This window comes from Malus sylvestris, chromosome 13 (assembly GCF_916048215.2).
Source record: "Malus sylvestris chromosome 13, drMalSylv7.2, whole genome shotgun sequence".
Lineage (NCBI taxonomy): Eukaryota > Viridiplantae > Streptophyta > Magnoliopsida > Rosales > Rosaceae > Malus > Malus sylvestris.
In genome coordinates, this window is record NC_062272.1 from 28,319,169 (window position 1) to 28,346,967 (window position 27,799).

Here is a 27,799-nt window from a genome sequence, read left to right on the forward strand (position 1 = left end):
AGTTTGGGATTACAAATGCAATACTGTCTTTCTCTAATACAATACTCTTGACCACATTGTTTGGTTTGATAGTTTATTTATTCATGTCTACTATCCAATGTGATTCGTGTGCTTATATGATTACCTTGAATGTGATTTGGAACGTTTTCCTAAATCTCATTCATACTTTGGCCAAAGATTCTTAATCATATCATAGAGTATTCTCCCTCAAACAGTTTGAAGGTTAGAGATCCCTTGTTGCGCATTCACTTGCCTCCATGACTAAGTGGCTTAACCCCAACGATGTCGTGGACACTCCAATGGAATGACGTTTGACATAATCAAAGATCAAGGACTTAACCACAAGACATTTGTGATGCCTCAGGTCAAAGGACTACTTTGCATTATCCCAACCATGAGTTCTCATGTGACATGAGTATGAGAACTCTTCGTTGATCGCGTTCAGTGAACTCATTCTCTTCTGAGCACCTACGTACTTGTCTTGATGTCACACACACCAATGACTCGAGACTAGTCACTCTCCCTGAGAGAAGACATAGCACGTACCGATCTTGACGGACTGTCAATGCCCAATTGGCAATCCTATGATCAGGAACATTTAGGATGTGTCTACGAACGAATGGTCTCATGAATCTAACTTCATTAGATTACATTCTCCCAATCACATATTCCTTGGACTTTATCGTTTAAGCATATAACATTTATATGAGACGGCTCAAACAATAATCTTTGCCTTTTATAGTTAAACTAGATTAGTTTAACATGTGAAATGTCCGTAAAGTATCATCATATGATTGGATTTAGGGCACATTTCCAACACCAAAGACTTTTGTGATCCATAAAAATCTTACATTTTTCACCATAAAGATAATGTCTCCAAATCTTCAAGGCAAAGATAATAGCTTCTAATTCAAGATCATGAGTGGGATAATTCATCTCATGCGAGTTCAACTGTTGCGAAGCATAAGCAATCACCCTACCATGCTGCATCAACACACAACCTAGACCATTCAGGAAAGCATCACTGTAGATCTCAAAATTACCACTATCATCTGGAAGCACCAAAACTCTGGAAAGTCTGCTCACAATTATCATCCCATTCAAACTTAACATCCTTCTTGGTCAACCTCGTCAGTGGTAAGGCAATAACTGAAAAATCTTTAACAAACCATCGATAAGAACCAGCTAGGCCAAGAAAACTTCGTACTTCACTGACGGTTCGTGGTTTCTCCCAATTCTCAATGGCTACTACCTTTTGAGGATCCACCAAAATACCTTGAGCTGATATAACATGTCCCAAAAATGCCACTTGATCTAGCCAAAATTGGCATTTGTTAAACTTAGCATACAACTGGTGTTCCCTCAATTTCTTCAACACCAAAGTGAGATGTCGAACATGCTCTGATTTAGACTTAGAGTACACTAGAATATCATCAATGAAAACAATGACAAACCTGTCTAGATATTGCTGGAATACTCGATTCATCAAATCCATAAAAGTTGCAGGTGTGTTAGTCAACCCGAATGGCATCACAAGAAACTCATAATGACCATATCGAGTCCTAAAAGCCGTCTTAGGAACATCCTCATTTGTAATCTTCAATTGACAATAACCAGACCTCAAATCAATCTTAGAAAACACATAGACGCCTCAAAGCTGATCAAATAAATCATTTACACGCGGCAACAGATAACGGTTTTTAATTGTTACCCAATTTAATTGCCTATTATCAATGCATAGCCTCAAAGTTCCGTCTTTCTTTCGCACAAATAAAATTAGAGCTCCCCAAAGTGAAGTACTAGGCTGAATAAAACCCTTATCAACTAATTCCTGCAACTGGATTTTTAGTTCCCTCAATTGAGCATGAGTCATTCGATAAGGAGTTAATGATATAAGATTTGTACCTGGAAGTAAATCAATAGTGAACTCCATGTCTCGGTCTGGCGGTAATCCAGGTAAATTATTAGGGAATACTTCAGGAAAATGCCTGACTACTCACACATCTCCCACACTACTAGGAGTATTATCATTCAACAGCACATGCGGCAAATATCCCTGACAACCTTTCGTTATTAACCTTTTAGCCCTTATGGCAGAAATAACACCATACCTCACTCCACTACGCTTGCCCATAAATGTAACCTCAGATAATCCAGAATGATGAAAAGTGACTGACTTCCCGTAGTAATCTATATTGGCACGATTATAATGTAACCAATCTGTACCCAAAATCACATCAAAATCAACAATATCTAACAGGATGAGATTAGAGGGCATAACTACATCCTCCACCAACACGGGACATCCTAGGTAAACACAACTAACATAACATCTCTCCCCTCTAGGCATCGCAAACTCTAAGTCATAACCAAGAGGTGTAAGATGAGGTTGTGTCATTTGAGCAAACGTATGAGAAATAATAGAATGAGTAGCACCACAATCAATTAATACTCTAGCAAAATGACCAAGAATATTCAATGTACCCATAATCAAATCAGGATTATTCTGAGCATCTTGCAATGTCATTTGGTGAATACGTCCCTGGGCTTGCTATCTTCCTCCACGACTGTTGGAAGTATGCCCACAAAGCCACTCATTTGATGTAATAGCTTTTTGGAATACTTATTGTATTAAACTTTTATATGTTTAATGAAGGGCAAATCTTATTGTTAATCACTATTTATTGTATCATGTGTTTAAGCAATAAGGGAATCCAAGGAATGTATTTGTTCTAAGAGATAAGTGATCTAATGAGTTAGATTATCGAGACCTTTCTCTTATGTTCATTCCTAAAACGTTCCTAGCCATAGGATTGCTAATTGGGCATTGACAATCCGCTAAGGCTAGTATGTGTTATGTTGACTTAATCGTGAGTATAACTAGTCTCAAGTCATTTGGTGTTGGACACTAAGACAAACACATAGGTGCTCGAAAGAGTACTCGAGTTCACTGAACGACGATCAAAAGAGAGTTCGAACATACATGTCATGTATGAACTCTAAGGTTGCAATATGCAAAGTAGTCCTTTGACCTGAGGCATCATCGATGTCTAATGATTAGGTCCTTGATCTTTGATCCTGTCAACGACATTCCTTTGGAGTGTCCACAACATTGTTGGGGTCAAGCTATCTAGTCATGTAGGCATATGAATGCACAACAAGGGATCTCTAACCTTCCATGATGGAGGGAGAATACTCTAAGATATGATTCTAAAGTCTTTGGCCAAAGCAAATGAATATGACTTAGGAAGTTTGTTCCAAATCATATTCAAGGGAATCATATAGGAAAGTATCACATTGGATAGTAGACATGAAACAAACTATCACTTAAACAATGTGATTAAGAGTATTGTATTAGAGAAGGATCGTATTGCATTGTAGTTGTAACTGGATAGGTTCTCCAACCAATTCTACTTAGCTTGGGTAATCATGATATGCTGCTAGGCGTCACTCATGGTTTGTGGAAGCCCTAATGGTTAGCAAACACTAATCAACAAAAAGGGAGAATTGAAATGTGGTTTCAATTCACAATCGATCGTTAAGAGTAACATCGCCCACTGCCTCGCTAAATAGAACCTAATGGATCGTACACCGAGTAAGGATGTATGTGAAGAAATTAAATGAGATGGATAAGCAATTAAATGGTTTAATTGAAGAATGGTCAAGATTAATTAATTAGTTAATTAATTATACGAAAGGTTCGTATTGGGCTTATATGTTGGTTTTGGGTTTCGGGGCCCAAAAACGTTTTGGTCCACAAGGCCCATTATGTTTAAGTTGTATGACAACTAAAACAAAATGGGCAAATTAGCCCAATAACAAAGGATGGCCGGCCATTAGGGTGGATGGGCAAAGTTTGCTTAATTACAAGTTTGCCACTCACCAAAGAAAAGGTTATAAATACAACTTTATAGCTATTTTCTAATTAGGGTTCTTCTTGTTGAAATTGGGTGAAACATTTTCTCCATTTTCTTCTAAGGAGGCCGGCCACTAAGGGGAGGGACATCTAGCAATCTCTTCTTTCCTTAGTCATCCATATCATCTTCACAAGATACATCCTTGGTGAAGAGACTTAGAGACATCAAGCTTTTGGTGTTTTGGAGAACAAATCCTTTTTCCTCAAATCATCAAAGGAGCACTAAAGGGAGGAAAACACAAGGAGGATTCAAGGAGCTTGGAGGTGACTTGAAGGCCCTCCACTTGGGTGAATCCCTTGTGTAATCAAGGATGAGCTTCAAGGGTAAAGAATCACTAAATCTTTACTTCTCTTTAATGTTGTTAAAGAGTTTATTTTTGGTTCACCATATACTAGGCTTTGAAAGTCATGGGTTTTATGAATTGTTTTTGGATGCATGCCTACTTTAAAATGTTAATAGCTTGCATGTGTATTCAAATGTTCATACTTGTTCTTAGCTAGGACAAAATTTTTCCTTCAACGACCTCTGTTAGCCTGATTACCATGTCCCTGTACACTACGCCCCTAACTAGGCTGCCTCGATGATCCTGTACTGCTAGAAGCAACCTCCACGTGCTAGGACTGTCCTCCAAGATACCACTGAGATCCACCTGCTGAATATGGAGGATACGACGTATAACCTCCAAGATACTGAGGGTAACCACTCTGATAATATGGATCCTGAGGATACTGATCCTGCCTTACAGAGTAAGGGGCTACATCCCTTTGGTAATGATAAGCACCTCCACGACCCATCTGGGCATAACAACTAGGTTCGAAAACCTGTTGGATCGGAATTGGCTGTGGTAAGGAGGCGGTTGGGGCCTCTGCTGATTATGTGGACAATGCATAGCCCAATGCCCTAATTGACCACAAGTAAAACATCCTCTACTACCCTACCTGCACTCCCCAAAATGTTAATTGTTACATCTACTACAAAACGGACCACCAGAACCACCAGAATCTCTCTGCCTCTGAAAACGATGACCTCTAGAAAATCTGCCACCTCTTCTCTACCGAGTGGAACTCATACCCCCACTAGAAGAATTGGAACCGGCACCACTTCTCTTAAAACTTTGAGTCTTATGAGGTCATTGAGACGATTGACCCTTACCTTTATCATCTCTCTTCTGGTTACCATCTTTTTCTTCCTCCTCCTCACTCTCAGTGGGCATGTTTTTTGAATCTTCAATTCGAAACAGAATCCCATAAAACTCCTTGTAAGTAGCACAGGGAGTCGTGGTCGCTATAAAACGCCACTTCTTTCGAGTACCCAACCTAAAACAACGAAGCATCTCAACCGGATTAGGTGCGTGAATTCTTGCTTTTTACGATATACTCTGGAGGAATAAATCTATTCTGAAATAACCGCTTAAAAACTTCCTAATCAGCAGCTTCCACAGGTGATAACTGATAAGACTCTTGTCTCTACTAGGACACAATCTGCTCACCTAAAACCCAAGTAGTCGTCTCAACCCACCTATCCTCCAGAAGATTCCCATGTCTTTGCATCAAAGGGAAAGTCTTCTCAAGATGATTAAGTGATAGGAGCATATTTATACGACCGAGTTAGCTTGTTCTCATGCATTTATGTTGTTATTTCTTAGTTAATTATGTATTTTAAGCTATTTTCGTGTATTTGTAGGTCCATGGCCTTTATAAAGCAATAAGATGCATTTTGGTGCATTTTGGAGCAGTTTTGGGCTTGGAATGAATAGCACATGCATGGAGCAAGGTGGTTGGACAAAATTGAAGACTAAAGAGGCTAGGAATGTGTTAAAGAGAAAGAAGAATTAATGTAAAAAGAACAAAGAGCTCAGCCACAAAGGGGTGTCACCCCACCGTTCACCTTTCCATCATTGTCGTGCACCATCATTGCACTCCCTTTGGATTCCTATGCCGTGCATCATCATCCATGTTCCCTCCATGGACTCATTTGTTGCATCATTCCAGCTCCCTTTCCTTTCTCTACCATGTGCACAATCATTCATGTTCCCTAGCTGTAACACCACTCCATTTTACCCCCATGCTTTGCATCATCACTTCACTTTCACCTTTGAATCATTTCAAACACCACTCATTGCACTCAATTACTACACCATTCCTTGTTCCCTCCATCATTTCAGATTCATGCATCATTACATTGAATCATTGCACTCAATTGCTACACCATTCCTTGTTCCCTCCATCATTTCAGATTTATGCATCATTACATTGAATCATTGCACTCAATTGCTACACCATTCCTTGTTCCCTCCATCATTTAAGATTTCATGCATCATTGCACTCAATTGCTACACCACTCCATGTTCCCCTCCATTGCCACGCACTTCCTCTATAAAAGGAAGAGTGTGTAACATAAATTTAGTTCATACTGGGTAGATCATTCACTCCCATTTCAACACAATCTTCATCCAAACACATCCATTCATCTTCACATCCATTCCTTCACACAAACAAACCTTCAAACACTCACCAAAACCTTGTGCTGTAGTAAAGGAAGGGAAGGAAAGTGCTTGGACACGCTTGCTGTCCAACTTGGATCGTTGGAGCATTTAGGTGTTTTCTTTCTTTTGTTTCTAATGTTTAAATTCATTTCCTTTCGTTTTGTTGTAAATATGAGTGGCTAAACCCCGCTTGGCTAGGGGTGATTTCAAAGCCATGACTATGTTTATTGCAATATAATTTGATAAATTCCAGTTATGAACTCTTGAATCATGAATGCAATTGGCTTAACTATTTGATTGATAACTTATTTATATTTGTTGATTAAGGGTCGACACTTAATTGGCATGCATAAATCCAATGCTAGAATATAAGAAAGTTTCACATAATCGTTACAAACTTATATTCATAAGTAGTGGAGGTCGCTTATAAACGATCACGTTAAGTTCAAATCCTAGCATGAGTGACATGATGTCATAGTTGCAAGTGCATCTCTATTATGATGTCATGTAGGGAAATTTTGAAGAATGTTTTGGGTTGTCGAATGATGTCATCCAATCCAATAAAACAAGGAAAATCTGAGAGTTAACTAGTGATGTCCCGGTTAATTTGGAGCATTGTCATTCATAATTCAATGAAGTAGTAACTAGAAATCGAGTTATTTGCATACATGTCATGTGTGGAGAAAAAGCCTCTAGCTATCCCATCCATCATCTTATTTCTCAAATTTGTTTTACAATTTGTCTAGTTTTTCATACTTGTTTGTTTGTTTCAACTTCGTCCAAAACTCAATCCCCCTTACTTTAGTGTGTCTAATTAGTCAGAATCTGTTTTAATTTGTGTTTTTAAATGTTTTGATTCAAGTAAAAGTCAATTTTCGTCCAAAGTCATTCCCAATGTCTAGTTTAAGTTTATTTAGTTGTTTTAAGCTGTTTTGAGTATTTTAAGTTTGCTTTGAGTCTTGTGAGTCTTGTTAAGTATTTTTAAGTTTAGTTTTATGTTTTTGAGTCAGTTTAAAGGTTATTAGCAAGCCCTCCTAATCCCCGGTCCAGAACGATCCCTACTTATACTTATACTACAGTTGTCAAAAGAGGGTTAAATTTGTGTGTTAAGTTAATTTTCACATCAAGTTTTTGGCACCGTTGCTGGGGATTAGCAACTTTGCTAATCCCTTGTTATTTCTTTTTATTTATTTTCATGTGTTTTTGTTCCTAGTTGATGACTTTACTTGTTTTCTTGTTTTAGGTGGTTTATGACTCGAAGTTCTCAACCTGTTCATAAGTACATCCTTGACTTTGACAACGATTTTGAACGAACTTTGAGACGAGCAAGGAATCAACAAGAACCCCAACCACCTCAACCGGCTCAGATTTTTGAAGAAGTACAAGACATGGCAGCGGACAATCGAACAATCAATGAGCTTTCTGCTTCGGGATTTGACAATGCTGCACCACTTTGCATTCAATACCCTGTGGCTGCCCAAGGAAAGACCGATGAGTTAGAATTAAAGTCCAGTTTATTGCACCATATTCCTAAGTTCCATGGGTTGTCCATGGAAGATCCTAATAAACATTTGAAGGAGTTCAAGGTTGTTTGTTCGAGCATGAACCCTGTGAATGTTGATGGGAGCATTCTGAAAATGAAGGCTTTTCCCTTTTCTCTTTTGGAAAAGGCTAAAGATTGGTTGTATGAACTAGCCCCCGGAAATATCACATCATGGGAGAGTATGAAACGGGCATTTTTGGAGAAGTTTTTCCCAACTTCTCGAGTCATTCTACTACGCAAAAGGATTAGTGGCATTCAGCAAAACCAAGGTGAATCCTTTCCCACTTACTATGAACATTTTAAAACCCTTGTTGCTTCATGTCCACAACATCAAATGAAGGAGGAGCTTCTTCTTCAATATTTCTACGAAGGACTTCTACCAATACAACGTCAGATGCTAGATGCCTCAGCAGGAGGAGCTTTGGTGGACAAAACACCCATGGCTGCCATGACCTTAATTGCTCACTGTGCGTTGAATGCTCAACAATATGAAGGCATTGATCAAAGGGACATCCCACGGCAGCAACATGTTAATGAGGTAAGTGTTATTTCCGAACTTCAAAATCAAATGGCTAATCTTACTACTCTTTTTTCGCGGGTGGTTGAAATACCAAAGGTACAAAGTATAGCTGCTTGTGGCGTGTGCTCAATGCAAGGACATCTCAAGGATAAGTGCCCTCAATTGATCGAGAATGGAGGGGGGGAATCTACCAATACCGTGGATTTTCAAGGCCACAATCAGCAACATAATGACCCCTATTCCAACACTTACAATCCAGGGTGGAGAGATCATCCAAATTTCAAGTAGAGAGAACCACAACAATCTGCCCAACAAGGAGGATTTCGGCAACAACCCCCTGGGATGTATCAAAGGCCATATGTACCCACTCAAGTTCAACCAAAATCTACCTAAACCAATTCAGGTACATCCATGGATAATGATCAAATTGTTCAATTACTAACTTCTTTAGTGCAAGGGCAGGAAAATCAAAATAAAACAATGCTCAATCAAGCTAAGAAGGTGATGAATTGAAGAAACAAATGGGCCAAATGGCAGAGTTCATGGGGCAAATCAAAGAGCAAGGCAAACTGCCTAGCACAACCGTTGTGAATCCAAGGGGAGGATTTGAATCCGTAAAGGCCATTACCTTGAGAAGTGGAAAAGAAGTTGGAACAGACCCCCAACCATCAAAATCTGCCCAAACGGAGGACGAGAAGCTGCAACAAGAGGAGGATGTCCAACACACACCCACGGCAAGGAAGGAAACAACCTTGTCGTGCACTCCTACACTCCCTAATCCATCCAATCTATCCACCACAGATAAGAAAGGTTCCAATTCGGTTAATTCTAACGTTATTCCACCAAATGCACGTTTCCCTTGCAGATTCATGCAAACACAGAATGAAGAAAGTGAAAAAGACATCCTTGAAACATTCAGAAAAGTACAAGTTAATATTCCACTCTTAGATGCCATCAAACAAATCTCGAAGTACGCTAAGTTTTTAAAGAAGCTTTGCACAACAAGGAACCGGATTCGGGAGAAAGAGGTGGTACATGTGAATGAGAATATCTCTACAATGTTGCAAAGGAAGTTGGCACCCAAATGCAAAGATCCAGATAGTTTCACTATCCCTTGTGTTATTGGAAATACGAGGTTTGAACATGCTATGCTAGATCTAGGTGCATCAATTAATGTCATGTCATATTCTGTTTATGCATCTATGAATCTAGAAAAGCTTAAACATGATGTTGTTGTTATTCAACTAGCCAATCAATCTAATGCCTACCCGAAAGGAGTTTTGGAGGATGTTTTGGTGCAGGTAGACCATTTGAATTTTCCTGCAGATTTCTATGTGCTTGACATGGAGGATGCAGCCCACTCTCCACCACCATCAATCTTACTTGGATGACCTTTCATTAAAACAGCTCAAACTAAGATTGACGTGGCCAAGGGAGCATTAACAATAGCATTTGGTGGTGATATGATTCACTTTAAAATTCCTGAATCTAATGTGAATCTTACTGATGTTCATTCTTGTTTTGCCATTGATGTAGTTGAAAACATAGGACAAGAACCTTCAACACCAACCAAGAAGGATGAATTTCCAACCACCAACAAAGAGGAAATTGGAGTGGAGCACAAAGAACACACCACTAACCTCCAAATGCATAATCTGGCTGAAAGCACATTTGGAAAATCTGTTTACAGTGCTGTCACTTCATTGCAACACATTGGTAAACCACCTATTCCAATTTCGATTCCCATTTCAACTAATAGGTTGTTACCTTGTATGGTGCAGGTCCCCAATCGAATCCAACCTGGTGGGAATGATTACATTGACTTAAGGATGCTCAATGCCCCAATCAGGAAGGATTACTATCCCCTTCCATTCATAGAGCCAATCTATGAGTATTTTGAGGAGCATGCCGTAAAGGACATACCCCTTCATGCCGTGGGCCCTATTCAAGCTTAAATGGAAGTTTCGTCCGGCTAGAAGACGTTAAAGCAAGCGCTTCTTAGGAGGCAACCCATGTATTAAAAAAAAAGGAAGATCTTTGAATCGCTCTACAATCAATTTTGCATTTCTAAAAACCTTCCATTTTCTGCAGTTTTATTTTGCCATGATTGTCATTTTTATTTGTTGCTTGTTTAATTGTTTTTGGTGTGGGTTTATTTTTGAAACATTGACAGATATGCAAGGTATTTTTACATTCATTTTCATGAAAAAAAAAAGAACATTAAGCAGAAAATACAAGAGGAAGCCTTCACAAAGGCTGCTTAGGAGAAGTCTCAGTACTCGGCGGAGCCTCAGCAGTCGGCAGAGCCCCATAAGGAGGAGGCATCGGAGGTTGATCATTTGGAGCTTCATTAAGTGGTACAGCCCCAGAAGACGAAGGTAAATGCTGTTGGAACAAACCCACAAACCTCGGATGATCAAGTAAAATCTGACCATCAGATTCCTGCATCTGGTCAATCTTCCTCTTCATGTTTGTAGCATAGTTATGTGCAAGCCTGTGCAACTGTTTATTCTCTACTTGAGCCTTCTAATCTCATGTTTGAGACTCATCACTTCAGCCACCAATGATTCAACTTGACGGGTTTGAGCAAATAGATGTTGGGCCATATTGGACACAGAACCTGCACACTGCACACTGAGAACCAGAGAATCCTTAACAGCCAACTCATCAGATCGTTTAGAAAGTAGTCTATTATTTTTAGGAGTGACAAGGTTCCGGGCCACCACCGCAGCAGACATATCATTTTTCATCACCGAATCCCCAACGGTAAGAGAACTAGTAGGGGATATGAAGGATGGGTGCCATATGTTGTCTAGAGAAGGCATAGATGCCTCTTCACCAAGGTTCATGTCAAAACGACGGTCGGAGGGGCAAGACATTTTCAAAGGTGTTGAAGAAAGAAGAGGTCGGACAAATCAGGATCTTAGAAGTGCAAGAAGGGAGTTTCTACAGGCAGAAATTCAAGTGCGCTTTGAAACGAACTGCGCGCCTCTATAAAAATCAGCACTCGTCGAGATTTCAGAGATCGAAGAGGTGAGCTCAGAAATCGAAGAGGCCAATTCAAAAATCGAAGAGGCGCTAGCTTTCTCAAAAGCTGGGCTTGCTCAGAAACCATGCTCCAGTCTTCTTTTCCAGATTTGTCCGCACTTGTCACATGCAACCTCTGCACTCGACGGAGCTCAGAACTCAAAGAGGCATCTGCTTTTCCAGATGTGTCAGCATCTGTCACATGCACACTCAGCTTTGCGGAAATCACGAGCAGTTTGTCGAAGCGCCGATTCCATATCGAAGAGGCACTTGCTTTTCCAGACGTGTCAGCGCCTGTCACATGCACACTCAGCCTTACGGAAATTACAGGCAACCTGTCAAAGATTTCTTGTGAAGTAGAAGACACGTGAAGTTTACTGTTAAATCATCCAACGGTTGCCGACAAGAGTGAAAGAATAGTATCGGTTATTAATTCCTATAAATGTCAACCTTCACCCTTCATTGCAAGGTAGACATACATAACCTTTCTTCAGCTCCGAGAATGCCTTCCCAACGAAGCCTCTCGAGTCACTCAGTGTTCCTTATTCCTTGGGGTACCTCTGTAAACAACTCATCCAAAGCAAAAGTATTTCATATCATGAAGATTGAAAGTAAGAGTATCTCATATCATGCTTTCTCCCTGTCCTTCTTCTTGTCGTTGTTTTCATCTGCGGGATAAGGAGAAAGAGAGCAATCAGCCAGTACTTGGTATCAATCTTCCGATCTGGAACCGACTGCCTGGAACCCCTTCCTGATTGCTTACGTAGCCTTACTCTCGAGTACTCATCTTCAACATCTTATGCTTCCTCTTCGTCTACCACATCTGCCTGGGGAACAGATAAGGGAAGTGAAAATGATACCTCGAAGCAAGTGGAGACAATGTGCTAATTCATCCTCAGCTAGGGACAAGGAGAAAGAAAGCAAATGGTCGGCATTTGGAAAGATTGAAGAAAGAAACAGACCATCACCTCTACCTTGTGCTTGCTTACCGTGCAGAAGAAACAAGCAAAGAAGAATGCAGACTGCACAATCAAATCAACCCAACATAAGGAGTCTGATTTGAAACCAAGGAACTCTGATATTCCTCACTCAAAATTCCAAACCAGTTTGAGATCAAAGTTGTGGAAAGTCAACAAGATTATTTATCTCCAAAACCAGATTTGCGTTCTTAAACTCTACTCTGTCTGGTTTTTACTTTGCTATACTTGTCATGTTTATTCGTTGTTTGTTTGTTTGCTTGTTTTTGTGTGAGTTTATGCTTGAAACATTGAGGACAATGGTTGATTTAAGTGTGGGGGGGGGGTAACCATTGTTTTGCATGAAATTTGAAAAAGTTTATCACCCATTACTTCTATTGTTGTTCCTTCCTGTTTTTAAGTGTTTTTAAGCTGTTTTGGAATGTTTTAGTGTGTTTTGACATAAAAATCCGAAAATCTCATAAAAATTTGAAAAATTGTTTTGAAAAACCCAAAAAGAGTTGTTTTTGTGTGTTTATTTGTGTCTTAGGATACCTTCCAACACAATGATGAGGATTTGGTTTTTAATTACATGACTGTTAAAGAGAGTTATAAACATGCTTGAAGGAAGGAACTCAAATGAACGATACAACCTTGTGAGACTTGAGCCTAAATGTTTATTTGGGGAGTTAATAATCTATGCATCATTGTTTTCTAAAGTCGTTGCATGATCTCATTATTCTTTGCTTGGTTGCTACTTAGAAGGCGTTTCATCATTTAGTTCCAAATGCTAGAACTCATGCCTATTTCATTCAAAGCATGCTATTGATTTGCATAACACATATTCAAGATGAAGTTGTGTAGTGACCACCAAAGCCAAATTGCCGTGCCTCTATTTCATTATGTGTTTAAGTTTAACCCCATTGAGCCTTGTTAAGCCTATGTTCTTTATTAATCCACACTATCCTTACCTAGCCTAGTTTTAGGACCATCCATACCCTTGTTCTTGAAGCATAGTAAAGCATGACTTAAAATGAACTCCTTTTTTATCAATGTATTGCATAAAGCAAGTGTGGGGGAAGTGATTCTTGTGTGTGTGTGGGTTCCAAAGTCCTTAATAAGGCACGGGTAGAAAAGAAAAAAGTTTGTTAAAAAAGGGTCCAAAACATTGAATTCGGCCCTAAATGTTGCATGAATCTTCCATTTGTATTTAAAAGTTGATTCTACATTCTAAAGTGAATTCCAAGTGTCTATTTCATTGCTTTGCTTGCTATCACTTTAAGAATGTTGTTATTCCTATCCTTTCTTTATTAGCCATTACCCACACGCCCTATTACAACCCTTGACTTCAATCTTGAGTGTTGTGTGTTTCAATTTGTGGAGTTCGGAATTGGTATGAGCATATGGTGTCACTGGTTCTCGCATCTAAGTAGTAGCATTCCATTCATGAGATCATATCTAAACATGCTTAATAACTCCAGAAAATTCCTTTCTTTGTTATAACATATGTGAGTCCTAGTCTTTCCTGTTTACATTAATCTTCTCACATATACTAGTGTAGGGTGTGTAGTTAGAAAATGTGTGTGAAAATAGAGAGTATCTTGTAAGAAATTGAGCAAATTCTCTAAAGCATGTTGCTACATTCAAAACATCGTTTTAATTGGTTAATTGTGAACTAGTAAGTGGTGACTGTGATTAAGTATGTGCTCAAGTGTAAAGATGATCAAAATCTGTGGGAATGATGATTTTTAACATGTCATGTTTCATTAAAAATCCCTGGCAAATGTTGGAAGGTCTAGGTTGTGTTTTGTTTTTTCATTTGTTTTGTTTTGCTCGAGGACTAGCAAAAGCTAAGTGTGGGGGAATTTGATAGGAGCATACTTATGCGACTAAGTTAGCTTGTTCTCATGCATTTATGTTGTTATTTCTTAGTTAATTATGTATTTTAAGGTATTTTCGTGTGTTTATAGGCCCATAGGCCTTATGAAGCAATAAGATGCATTTTGGTGCATTTTGGATCAGTTTTGGGCTCAGAATGAACAGCACAAGCATGGAGCAAGGTGGATAGATGAAATTGAAGACTAAAGAGGCTAGGAATGTGTTAAAGAGAAAGAAGAATTAATGTAAAAAGAACAAAGAGCTTAGCTACAAAGGGGTGTCACTCCACCATTCACCTTTCCATCATTCCCGTGCACCACCATTGCACTCCCTTTGGATTCCTATGTTGTGCATCATCATCCATGTTCCCTCCATGGACTCATTTGTTGCATCATTCCACCTCCTTTTCCTTTCTCTACCATGTGCACAATCATTCATGTTCCCTAGCTGCAAAACCACTCCATTTTACCCCCATGTTTTGCATCATCACTTCACTTTCACCTTTGAATCATTTCAAACACCACTCATTGCACTCAATTGCTACACCATTCCTTGTTCCCTCCATCATTTCAGATTCATGCATCATTACATTGAATCATTGCACTCAATTGCTACACCATTCCTTGTTCCCTCCATCATTTCAGATTTCATGCATCATTGCACTCAATTGCTACACTACTCCATGTTCCCCTCCATTGCCATGCACTTCCTCTATAAAAGGAAGTGTGTGTAACATAAATTTAGTTCATACTGGTTAGATCATTCACTCCCATTTCAACACAATCTTCATCTAAACACATCCATTCATCTTCACATCCATTCTTCCATACAAACAAACCTTCAAATACTCACCAACACCTTGTGCCGTAGCAAAGGAAGGGAAGGAAAGTGCTTGGACGCGCTTGCTGTCCAACTTGGATCATTGGAGCGTTTAGGTGTTTTCTTTCTTTTGTTTCTAATGTTTAAATTCATTTCCTTTCGTTTTGTTGTAAATATGAGTGGCTAAACCCCTCTTGGCTAGGCGTGATTTCAAAGCCATGACTATGTTTATTGCAATATAATTTGATAAATTCCAGTTATGAACTCTTGAATCGTGAATGCAATTGGCTTAACTATTTGATTGATAACTTATTTATATTTGTTGATTAAGGGTCGACACTTAATTGGCATGCATAAATCCGATGCTAGAATATAAGAAAGTTTCACATAATCGTTACAAACTTATATTCATAAGTAGTGGAGGTCGCTTACAAACGATCGCGTTAAGTTCAATTCCTAGCATGAGTGACATGATGTCATAGTTGCAAGTGCTTTGTCAATGCTTATGATTTTCATTAAACATAATGATCTTTGATTGTATCTCTATTATGATGTCATGTAGGGAACTTTTGAAGAATGTTTTGGGTTGTCGAATGATGTCATCCAATCCAATAAAACAAGGAAAATCTGAGAGTTAACTTGTGATGTCACGGTTAATTTGGAGCATTGTCATTCATAATTCAATGAAGTAGTAACTGGAAATCGAGTTATTTGCATACGTGTCATGTGTGGAGAAAAAGCCTCTAGCTATCCCATCCATCATCTTATTTCTCGAATTTGTTTTACAATCTGTCTAGTTTTTCATACTTGTTTGTTTGTTTCAACTTCATCCAAAACTCAATCCCCCTTTACTTTAGTGTGTCTAATTAGTTAGAATCTGTTTTAATCTGTGTTTTTAAATGTTTTGATTCAAGTAAAAGTCAATTTTCGTCCAAAGTCATTCCTAGTGTCTAGTTTAAGTTTATTTAGTTGTTTTAAGCTATTTTGAGTATTTTAAGTTTGCTTTGAGTCTTGTGAGTCTTGTTAAGTATTTTTAAGTTTAGTTTTATGTTTTTGAGTCAGTTTAGAGGTTATTAGCAAGCCCTCCTAATCCCCGGTCCAGAACGATCCCTACTTATACTTATACTGCAGTTGTCAAAAGAGGGTTAAATTTGTGTGTTAAGTTAATTTTCGCATCATTAAACCATTTCTCTACTCATTCAGACCCTTCATTACCCATGAAATGATTCAACTTCAGATTATACACAGTCTCCAGAGAAGTCCTTTGGGGAGGATGAAATGAAGGCTGAATAACATTAGCTATAGCTTTCCCTAACTGAGCAATATCAAGAAAACTAGACTCAACTGAAGGACGTGGCTCTTTACGAGGCGACATAGTTCTGACAGAAGACACCAAGATAATTAGAACATTCACAAGATATGCAGGACTGCAAAACCTAGGCTCTGATACCAAACTGACACACCCCGACCTAAATCGAGGCATGCTGGCCGTCACGTGAGGGTGATGTAGCCATGTGTGCAATGCGGAAGAATAACGATATAAAGAAAGTAGAATAAATAAAAACCAACTAACTAAAACACTAGATAAGATAAGGTGAAAGATGAGAATAAGTGTGACTACACATAACCAGAGCGTAGGTATCCTAAGTGTAGTCCAGTAGGACAAATACTAATTATACAATACCAAAGATGATCCTACATTGGTGATAATCTGTCGGAACCTCCGTCAAATCCTCGTAAGCCACCAACAAGCACTCTTACCTAAAACTTGGAGGGGCGCAAAACATAAAGTGTGAGTGGACAAAAACAAAGCTTTTCAAAACCATTTCACTTATCAAAAGTAGTAACCCCTCGCCGTAAAACCTGCATAATTCCCAGAAAATAACATACATGTTTATACAAAACCATATTCGAAATAACAATTCCACAAATATACCATGTCAAATCTCAGTACAAAAATAAGTAAGCCAGGTGAATTAAACCAATATGAAATAGAATGCCAGCCGGAGTCACCCAAAGTGACCTGTACGGCTAGGTCCATAACTCATCAATCAAAGCCTGCACATGAGTCGGAACCACTTAATGTGGTCTGTATGACAGGCTGGGTGTAAATAAATACGCTCAAGTGCTACGATCACATGAAGGCTGTGTGAAGTATTGCAAGTCACCTATGAGTCAAAACCACCTAGTGTGGTATGTACGACAGGCTGGCACCTATCTTGGATCCAATGTGAGCATGTGGTGCAGGAGGTGAAGGATCACGTGAAAGCTATGCTGAAAATTTGCCCTAAAGGCAATCATATGATGATACTTTACGGACATTTCACATGTTAAACTAATCTAGTTTAATATAAAGGGCAAAAATTATTGTTTGAGCCGTCTCATATAAATGTTATATGCTTAAACGATAAAGTCCAAGGAATATGTGATTGGGAGAATGCGATCTAATGAAGTTAGATTCATGAGACCATTCTTTCGTAAACACATCCTAAATGTTCCTGATCATAGGATTGCCAATTGGGCATTAACAGTCCGTTAAGATCAGTACGTACTGTGTCTTATCTCAGGGAGAGTGACTAGTCTCGAGTCATTGGTGTGTGTGACATCAAGACAAGTACGTAGGTGCTCAATAGAGAATGAGTTCACTGAACACGATCAACGGAGAGTTCTCATATTCATGTCACATGAGAACTCATGGTTGGGATAATGCAAAGTAGTCCTTTGACCTGAGGCATCATCGTTGTCTTGTGGTTAAGTCCTTGATCTTTGATTATGTCAAACGTCATTCCATTGGAGTGTCCACGACATCGTTGGGGTTAAGCCACTTAGCCATGGAGGCAAGTGAATGCGCAACAAGGGATCTCTAACCTTCAAATTGTTTGAGGGAGAATACTCTATGATATGATTTAGAATCTCTGGCCAGAGTATGAATGAGATTTAGAAATGTCGTTCTAAATCACATTCAAGGTAATCATATAAGCACACGAATCACATTGGATAGTAGACATGAATAAATAAACTATCAAACCAAACAATGTGGTCAAGAGTATTAGATTAGAGAAACACCGTATTGCATTTGTAATCCTAAACTGAATAGGTTCTCCACCTCTTCTGATTAGCTTGGGTAACCATGATATGCTGCTAGGTGTCACTCATGGTTTGTGGAAGCCCTAAACGTGTATAATCACTAAAGGGAGAATTGAAAGTAAGTTTCAATTCACAATCGATTTGAAAGAGTTTGAATCGCCCACTGCCTCGCTAAAAGGAACCTAATGGATCGTACACCGTGTAAGGTGGAGATTGAAGAAACAATGGAGATGAGTAAGAATAATTAAATGGTTTAATTATTTATGGTAAGGATTAATTAATATGTTAATTAATCAAACGAATAAGTTCGTTAAAGACCTCGGGATAGTTTTGGACGTTTAGGCCCAATGGGCTTCGAACGTCAAGCCCATTGACTTAAGTTGTATGACAACTTAATTCACAAAAGCCCAAAAGTCCAAACAACACCCTAAGGCCGGCCATATGGTTAAGGATAGTGAACTTGGACTTATTTACAAGTTTGCCACTCAAATGAATAAAGGTATAAATATGACTTTATAGCCAAAATTCATTAAGGGTTTGTTTTGGAGAAAATTGGAGAGAACATGTCTCTCCATTTCTCTCTAAAGAGGCCGGCCCCTTGGAGGGTGCATCTAGCAATCCCACTACTCCAAGGTCACTCATTTCTTCTCCAATCTAACCTTGGTGAAGAGACTTAGAGGTTCTCAATTTTGGGAACTTGGAGAAACCTTTTCATCCATCCAAATCCATAGATTTAAGATGCAAGGAATGAAGGCCCTCTCTTTGGGTGATTAGCCTTTGCTATGCAAAGAGGAATCTACAAAGGTATAAATCTCAACTCACTTTGTTTTGAGTTGATTAATGGTTCACCAATCTACTAGGCTTTGAATTTCTTGGTTAATGTTTTGTTTTTAAGTGCATGCAAGCATGATTCCGCCTTTAATTGTTAATTGCATGCTTATTGTTGTTGCTTAAATGAACATGTTTTCACAAAATATTCCTTCAAGCTAGGCCATGCCCTCTAGCGGAGCACTAACACCGAGGTGCAGGATAACAATCTCTATATGCATCTCAACACAATTACTCACTACCATCACTACCATTAATATACTCACCTGAAGTTTACCTGAGCATCCGCAGCGCCAAGCAACAATATATATAACCATACTAATGCATAATCAAACATAGAGAGCATTTGACATGTCATTTCAAAATATAAAACCATTTAATTAAGCTTTCTGAGAAAAATACCAAGTGTATATATATATATACTGAAAACTAAAAGCCCACTCATTGATATGTGGAAGGGTCGTAGCCCCCAAGTCTCGCTTGACTGCGCTATTCCTCTGGATACGTCTCACTTGAAGCTGTTAGCATATTTCATCAACTTTGACGGAATATTCTCCTCCTTCTTCGTTGGTTCACCGGAGTCTGGCGCAGCTACAGCTGCTATCGCCCGATTCTGGAAAACTTCAAACCTTAATAACTCATCCATTTCTCAACCAAAATTCATAAAATTTGCACCAATTTGAAGCTTAGGATGAGAAGAACACATCCTTACCACTTTTTGGACCTAAAACCAATGGAATCTCACCGGAAAAATCTCGATAGTCTGGGCACCCCTGCAACTCGACGAACTTGAGTGTTTTGACGTCCAAAACCTTCCAAAACTCCTCTGTACGCTTCGTGAAGACGATTTAAGACCTCCAAAAAGCTTAAAAATTTTAAGAAACACTCGCGATCACATCGAGTGAACCTTGCACCTCCTCGAAGCTTCTGGGTTCTCGAGTTCCCGACGTCCTCACATCCAACCAAAAGTATGCATGAGTTTGTAGGGTTACAAGCAAGGTGATGATGGCGTTTGTAACCTCGATCTGTGCCTGAAAGGATAGTTTCACGAGTTGACCGTACAAGTTGTACGGACAATGGAGGAAATCCGAGAGAGAAGAGAGAGAGAGAGAGTCAATGGAAGAGTGAGGGTGTGTGTGTGGTCCAGTGTGGACTACCAAACAAAAACAACATAAACCTAAGTTCTAATTGGGTCCAAATACTTAGGAAGAAAATGGATTGGTCCAAATCCATAGCCCATTTACACACACACAACTCAACACTCAAGGGTATAATCGTCATTCCACGCAATCAAAGATAAAAATAGATTATTTTTCGGGACGGGCTGTCACAATAAGTATTATTAATTTTATTAATTTTGCACTCAAATAAAAAAATATTATTCATAAGATTTGGAGGGTTTTTAAAATCTAAACGACCATCTAACCATCCTCTAAGCGTAAAAGATGCATTCACGAGCATTTATATATGATTTCACATTTTTCAGACTTCTTAATGATTATGAATTTTATTTATTTTGAACTTCCTTCAAAATACTATTCATGACGACATGTATGTTTTTATTTCTAATGTGCGTTATAATTTTTTAATCTCATTCTTTGCCTATAGTATACTTATAAAAATAAATAAATGAATAAAACTTAAAATTTTTAATTTGTATAGGATAATAATACAATAATATATATTAAATATACAATACATACATATACTGACACACCCCGTCCCGAAGGAGGGCATGCTGGCCGTCACGTGAGAGTGACATAACCATTTGCACAGTACGGAAGCTTTAAGATACAATTTATAAGTTGATACACCCGAAGGTGAGTCCTAATTTTGTCCAATCTGTCAGAACACCGTCGAATTCCTCGTAGTCACCACACCTTTGTGATTCCTGAACCTGGAGGGGCGCAAAACCAAAATTGAGTGGGTCAGTAAAACAATTCTTTTCCAAATCCAAACATTTCTCAAAACGTTGTAACCCCTCTCCGTAAAACTTGTATACTTTCCCAGAAATGTAAAATATAAATATACATATATATTCTCAAAACTTCATTTTTACTATCTCAACTTTATCTCTTTATCAATCATGACATGCCATGTCTAATTCAACAGTTAAGTATGGATGCATCAACAATAATCATATCAGGTGCAAGAAAGTAATCAACCGGAGGCCCTCTAATAGCCTGTACGGTTGAACCTAGAGCTCAAAATCTATCACTCTCACTCTACCGGAGTCACCTCTGTGACCTGTCCGGCCTTCTGCACACAAGTTACGCTCTAGTGCTTTCTCATAAATCATCTGTGCACGTAATCTAAGGTCACCCACCAGTCGAAATCTCACTAACACTCTTCGACTGGCCCGTCGCACCCACTCCGCGTGGACTGTGCGACCAGCATCTACTTGGATCCAAGGCGAGCGTGCGATGCGGTGAATACTATAAGCACTAAACCATGGTGCAGGATTTGAGCTCAATATATATCAACATCATCATAACAGTATTTAAATACTCACCTGATACTCACCTGTGCGTCCGCTGCACCAATTCATACATATGCATCATATTTCAATTCATATCATTTCATGCATGGCAATTCGATTCACATTTCTATATACTTTTCATATACTTTCATGCATGACATTTCAACTAATATATCTCATATACTTTTATACATTTTCATTAAAAGCATAATTTCATGCATTTTCAATTTCTGGGAAACGGCAAGTATATATGTATACGGAAAACAAAACTGCCCACTCACCTGGAGTTCGCCCTACAACTCCCTAGCACAATACGCCAAGGCGTCATGACGATCGCCGCCTAGAACAGTAATCAAATCCAACCTCAGAATTCATATCGATAGAATGTATAACTTATATAAAATACGTCACTACGTTGATCGATCCGGAAGATCTGCCACTCAGATTTTAAATCCATAACTTCCAGAGGTCCACAATATATCTCTAGGATAACATCCTAAAATTTCACTACCATCCAACGGTCGGATCTCCGTCAATTTCCAAAACTAAGTGACGGTTAACATTTTATTTTATGAACTTACAATTCCAATTCCGGAAGATCCGTAACTCGGATTCCCAATCCGTAAGTTCCAATAATCCTCAAATATTACGTATTACAACGTATCAAAGTTTGGTAATGATCCAACGGTCGGATCGTCAATTCATATTTTCACCTAAATGCAAAAACTATAAAACGTTATTTGAACACCTAACCAACAATCCTTAATAACTTTCTCATACGGTGCTCAATTTGGGTATATGAATATACCACAGTGATCTACTCGACGTCACGGACGTCGACATATTTTTAAAATAATTTGTTACTGTTGCACGCGCCCCCACGCGCCAAGGAAGGCACGGGTCCACGCGCACCTTCTTCTTCCTTGGGTCGCCGGACTGGTTTTTCCGGCGGCCGTTTTTCAAATTGCCATAGCTTTGTCATTTCTCAACTAAATCAAGTGATTCAAAAACGAAAGTTGTATCCCTTGAAGATACAAAGAGAATGATACCTTGCACAACACCTAGTTCGCCGTGGTTTGGCCGAAAAATGCATCGAAAGCCTCGGAGGTCGCCGGAAACTGGGTATTTTTCAAATGAGTATAACTTCTTCAATACGCAACGAAATTGAGTGAAACAAAAAGGAACGTTGTAGTACTTGACGAGACGAAGAGATTGATACCTACCTCGACTCCTAACTCGCCGGGGATTCGCCGGAAAACGCCTCGAAAGCTCCGGCCAAACTTTGAACTTGTCGATCTCTGTGTTCTTACGTCCAAAAACTTCCAACAAAGCACTCCGAGCTTCCTTGGGACCTCACTAAGCTTCCTACAAGCTTTTTTTAGCCTAAAACGTAACCATTTAAAAGATCATGAACAGTGCTCTTCACGGGAACTTTGAAACTAGGGTTTTCCGAAGCAAAACTTACCTGAAATGGATACCATCGTGATCGTGAAGTCTTCAGGGTTCCAATGGTGGTCTTAGATTCGTCGTTGGTATAGATTTAGGGTGGTTTTGTGGTGGTCCGTGTGAGTTCGAAGGAGAGGGAGAGAGAACTGAGAGTTTCGTGAGGGAGGAGAGAGAGAGAGACAAGGTACGGGAATTGGGGAAGGTTTTGAGGTGTGGGGATCCCACGTGTCCAACTCAATCCAAATTGTTAAATTTTCACCCCTTAGTCCCGTTTAAGGGCATTTTCGTCTTTTCACGTCCTCGGAATTAAAATTCCGGGACGGGCTGTGACAATCTTCCCTCCTTATAGAATTTCGTCCTCGAAATTCCAGCAACCAACTAAATCAACCATACTCCAACAATAGCTTCGAGTAAATCTCTCTCATCCGATTCTCTTTCTCCCACATAATTTTCTACTGAATGATTTCCTTCACAAAGCTTTTACTACTTACTCTGTCTTAATTCTCAGGACCTTCTTTTTCCAATCCCAAGTCGTCATTAGCTCCTCACTAATTAGATCCAGTTTAATTCTCAATAGTTACACCAGAATCCCATGTGACGAATCTGCCACCTAGTGACAACGCATCGAAATATAATACATTATGCACCTTAGCCAATTTTGAAGGCATCACAAACTTATATGCAACTTCATCGATTCTTTTAATGATCAAAACGATCTGATGTGTCTAAGACTTATCTTGTCTTCCTTTCTGAATCTTACTGATGTGAGAATTACTTGACACACAAATTAAACCCTCTTTTTGACAATTGTGGTATAGATGTAAGTAGGGTATCGTTCTAGGCCGGGGATTAGGAGGGATTGCTAATCTATTCTAAATTAATTTAAAAATATTAAATAAGACTCAAGGACACAAAACTAGGCTAAAAACTCTAATAACTCGAAACACATTTAAAATGACTCAAAATAATGAAAACAATTAAATTAAACACTAGGAACTGAAATGGACGGAAATTAAATTAAAAGACTAACAATAAAGAAAACTAAATAAATAATATAATTTAATAATGGATGGGTGTTTGGTTTTGATGAAAAGTAAATTAAACTTAATTAAATTACAGAATTGACAAAAACATAAAATTAAGGTAAAATGATAAATGACGGACTAGCTAGAGGGTTCTTCTCCACACATGACACATAAGCAACCTAAATTGATTTTCAGTTGTTCTTTCAATAAATTGTGAATCTCAATACTCCAGATTAACCGTGAACAGCACTTTTTTAATCTTCAAGTTTTCCTTAAGTTATTGAATTGGACGGAAAAACGCATACAACAATTCAAAACATTCTTCAAAAGTCCCCTACGTGAAAAGCACAATAGAGATACAATCAAAGATCATTAAACTTTGTGAAAACTATAAGCATTGACGAGGCATTCGTAACTATGAAAAGCATGATACTCTTGCCAAGAATTTACTTAACGTGATTGTGACTAGCAACCTTTACTACTTGTGAAAATAAGTTCATAACGATTAGGTGAAATTCACTTATATTCTAGCATCAAATTCATGCATGTAAATTAAGCGTGCACTCTCAACCAACATACACAAATCAGTTTTTATACGAACGGATAAGTAAATTGAAATCACAACTTATGAAATCACAACCGAAGGTAATCAATTCATATTACAAATATATTCATGGCTTTGAATTAACCTCTAGCCAAAATAAATTTAATTACACATTATTAAAACAAAAATAAAATAGAAGTTTGAAAAGATTTAACCGAGAGAAATGGAGTGAAGCCTCTAATTTTCTTCTCACTGTGCCCGTCAGTCTCCCTTCTCCCCGTGTCTATCTCCTCTCCTGCCTCTGCGAGCTGACCTCCTGACCTCTCTCCCTCTCCACGTCTGCGAGCTTCACGCTTCCCTTCTCTCCGTAGCTTCACGCTGCCCAAAGGGCAGCCCTCTGCCTTCCACCAATTCCCCTCCAACGTGTCTCCCTTTCCCTCTTTTTATTTTTCCATTTCCTGTCATCCACGCCAGCTGCCAAAGGCAGCTTTCTGTTTTCCTCTCTGGCAGCCTTGCTGCCCTTTGACCTCTGTCCCCTGCGCCAGTCTCTCCAGCTATATTTTTATTTCTTTTTCTTCCGCCCTCGTGCTTCTTGCTTTCCCCTCTATTTCTTTCACTCTCTCACACGCTGCCAAGGCAGCTTTTTCCAATCTGTCCCCGCGTCACTCCCTGCTCCGTTTCTGCCTGGCGTGCTTCATGATTTCCCCTCTGGCGCACTCTCACCTCTCCACTTCCTTGGATTCTTTTCACTGTTTTTTTATTTTTTTAATTTCCTTTTTCTTAGCTGCCCCAGCAGCTCCCAATCCTTTTCCCTATTTTATTCTTATTCCCCTTCTTCTATCACCCCCGTGTCTCACGCTACCATGTCTCTCCGTTCCACCTTCCCATATTTTATTTTCTTTCTCTGGCAGCCTCTTTTGATTCTTCTTTATTTTTTCCTTTTTTTAACCTGATAGGTTAAACTTTGACGAATGAAGATGTGCAAGTGAGAATATAGTTAATAAGGTATAAACTGCATGAGTCACTCAAATCAATATGAAAAGGGAACAAAACCTAATATGCCAGCGAATGGATAGTCCCACAAAGAGAATATACTTATTTAACAGGTCAGGACTTGAAAGACTTATTCGCCACATCACCATAAAATTTCACTTGTTCTATTTTTATTTTCTTTGCATAACAAATCCTATAAACACAAAAATAACGTAAATAGCTCAAAAATATAAGGAACTAACTAAGAAAAGACGAGTGAATTCGAAGTAAAAATATATATAAATATGATCTGATCACTTACTATTTCTGTTCATGGTGAAATTTCCAAAAATATCAAACCATTTACCTTACACACTCGATTAGTGGCATATCCATCTGTTAGTCTCTTTTGCCATTCCTGGCTACCTTCAGGTTAAACTTAATCCCCTGAATACTCTGAGGAGACTCATCCATAGTCTCAGGGTATACTAAAACTCTTTCTTGATCGAATCTTTCTCTACCCAGAAACATTCCATTCACAAGTCATCAAAAACCGACTCACATGACACATTTCATGATCCTTATGGCGTTACTTCGGAAACTGCACAACCAACATACTTAAGAAACTCAGCAGTTCTGTAAACCAATTCTCTTTTCCATAAAACAAATAAGTACCGTTGTCCTGTCTGGGAAAAAGTTATTACTCAATACTGGAGTAAATATACTAACTTGTTACGTTGCCCAACCATCACTTCACATTCGATCATAACCATCCTATGTACAAGGAAACTTGTACACATAATCCAAAGTAATATCTTTCCATTTCCACTGCGAAATAGAAAATAGTTATCTCAATCCAAAGGTTTATCTCTTTCTGCCTCAATCTGCTGACCCAATAAAACTGTCGAATGGTATGATAAATCTTATTACTTTTGGAATATTGCAGAAGTTGAACAGTGAACTTCGTCAAAATTTGCTTGCTTTAAATCCTCAGCATTAGGCACATACTTTTTGTTTTCTTGTATCCACATACCATTTGATTCACGAATCATGTACTCATTCTTTTTCCCTTCTTTCTCTGCCTTGGTTAATTCTTAAATTTCCTCGTCAAACATTTAAATTTCGAGTACAACCTTACCAAACAGGCCTAACTTGAAATTTAACAAGTATAACTTCTTCTCGATCTTCCATTCTTAATTTTTCTTCCGTTGGTTTTCAATCCACAAGATGATACTCTTGGCCAACGTACCAGATATTAATCTTACTGTAGTCTTCTCACCAAGTGCTTCAGCTAGAACAAACTTTACGATCACCCTGATCGTACAATCATGTTCATTAAGCAATACAATTCACTTTCGCTGCCTCATATCAAAATCCTTCCAAGTAATGGATATTGAAGACTTTTTGGATTCGTAAAAATCTTGCATTCTTACCAAATATAATGCCTTCATAACTTCACAGCAAAAATGGTAATCATGACTTCCAAGTCACCCGTAGGGTAATTCATCTCATGAGGTTCCATTTATCGTGAAATGTATGCAATCACCTTAACATTTGCATCAACATGCCTCCAATACCATTCAAGAAACATCACTAAAAATTTATGATTACCACTATTCTCTGGGAATACCAAAATACGTGCATGAGTGAGGAAATACTTCAGTTGTTGAATCCTTTGCTCACAATTTCCTTCCCACTCATACATAACCTCTTTTCTCAACAGTCTCGTCAATGACAAAGCAATGACTGAAAAATCTTTCACAACCATCCAAGATAGCCTGGTAAGCTAAGAAATTCCGAATCTCAATTACAACTCGTGATTGTTCCAATTCCTCAATTTCTGCTATCTTTTAAGGATTCACTTGAATACCTTAAGAATATATAACAAATCTCAGAATGCCACCTGATTCATCTAACTTTAGCATTTGCTACTTAGCATACAACCAACGTTCTCTCAATCTTTGCTTCACCGACTTAATACGTTTACATGCTCTGCTCTGGCTCAGAATATGCCAGAATATCTTCAATGAAAATGATATCAATTTATCAAGGCATTATTGGAATACTTCATCCATCAACTCATAAAACAGCATGAGTATCCATATAGCATCACCATGGATAACGGTTCTCAATCGTTACCCGACTCCATTGTCTATAATCAATGAACAGTCTCAAGATCCATTTTCTTCCTCACCAACAAACTGGGGCTCCTCAAAAGTGTTGTACTAGGTTGAATAAAACTTTTATCAACCAATTCCCTCAACTGAATTTCC

General features: G+C 38.7%; 3 long non-coding RNA genes across 8 annotated transcripts in view; 1 reads left to right on the forward strand and 2 right to left on the reverse strand.

Moving 5' to 3' along the window:
• Positions 1-21,118, forward strand: part of LOC126596188 (uncharacterized) — a 99,746-nt gene extending 78,628 nt beyond the window's left edge. The window contains exon 2 of the long non-coding RNA XR_007613906.1: positions 20,881-21,118. This is a non-coding gene — a long non-coding RNA (uncharacterized LOC126596188). The remainder of the gene's footprint in view (positions 1-20,880) is intronic.
• Positions 1-27,799, reverse strand: part of LOC126596185 (uncharacterized) — an 87,841-nt gene that overhangs the window by 55,664 nt on the left and 4,378 nt on the right. For 2 of the 6 annotated variants that reach the window (XR_007613901.1, XR_007613900.1), the window contains 2 exons: positions 21,821-21,879; positions 20,831-20,957 (listed from right to left, as the gene is read on the reverse strand). The exons of 1 other annotated variant lie outside the window; for it this stretch is intronic. This is a non-coding gene — a long non-coding RNA (uncharacterized LOC126596185). Of the gene's footprint in view, positions 1-20,830; positions 20,958-21,121; positions 21,880-27,799 lie in introns of those variants that run through there. 3 more of the 6 variants (XR_007613898.1, XR_007613897.1, XR_007613899.1) reach the window with 2 other exon arrangements.
• LOC126596187 (uncharacterized) lies at positions 24,587-24,970 on the reverse strand. Its single transcript, XR_007613905.1, has 2 exons — positions 24,892-24,970; positions 24,587-24,853 (listed from the first exon to the last, which is right to left on the reverse strand). It is a non-coding gene; the product is annotated as an uncharacterized LOC126596187 (long non-coding RNA).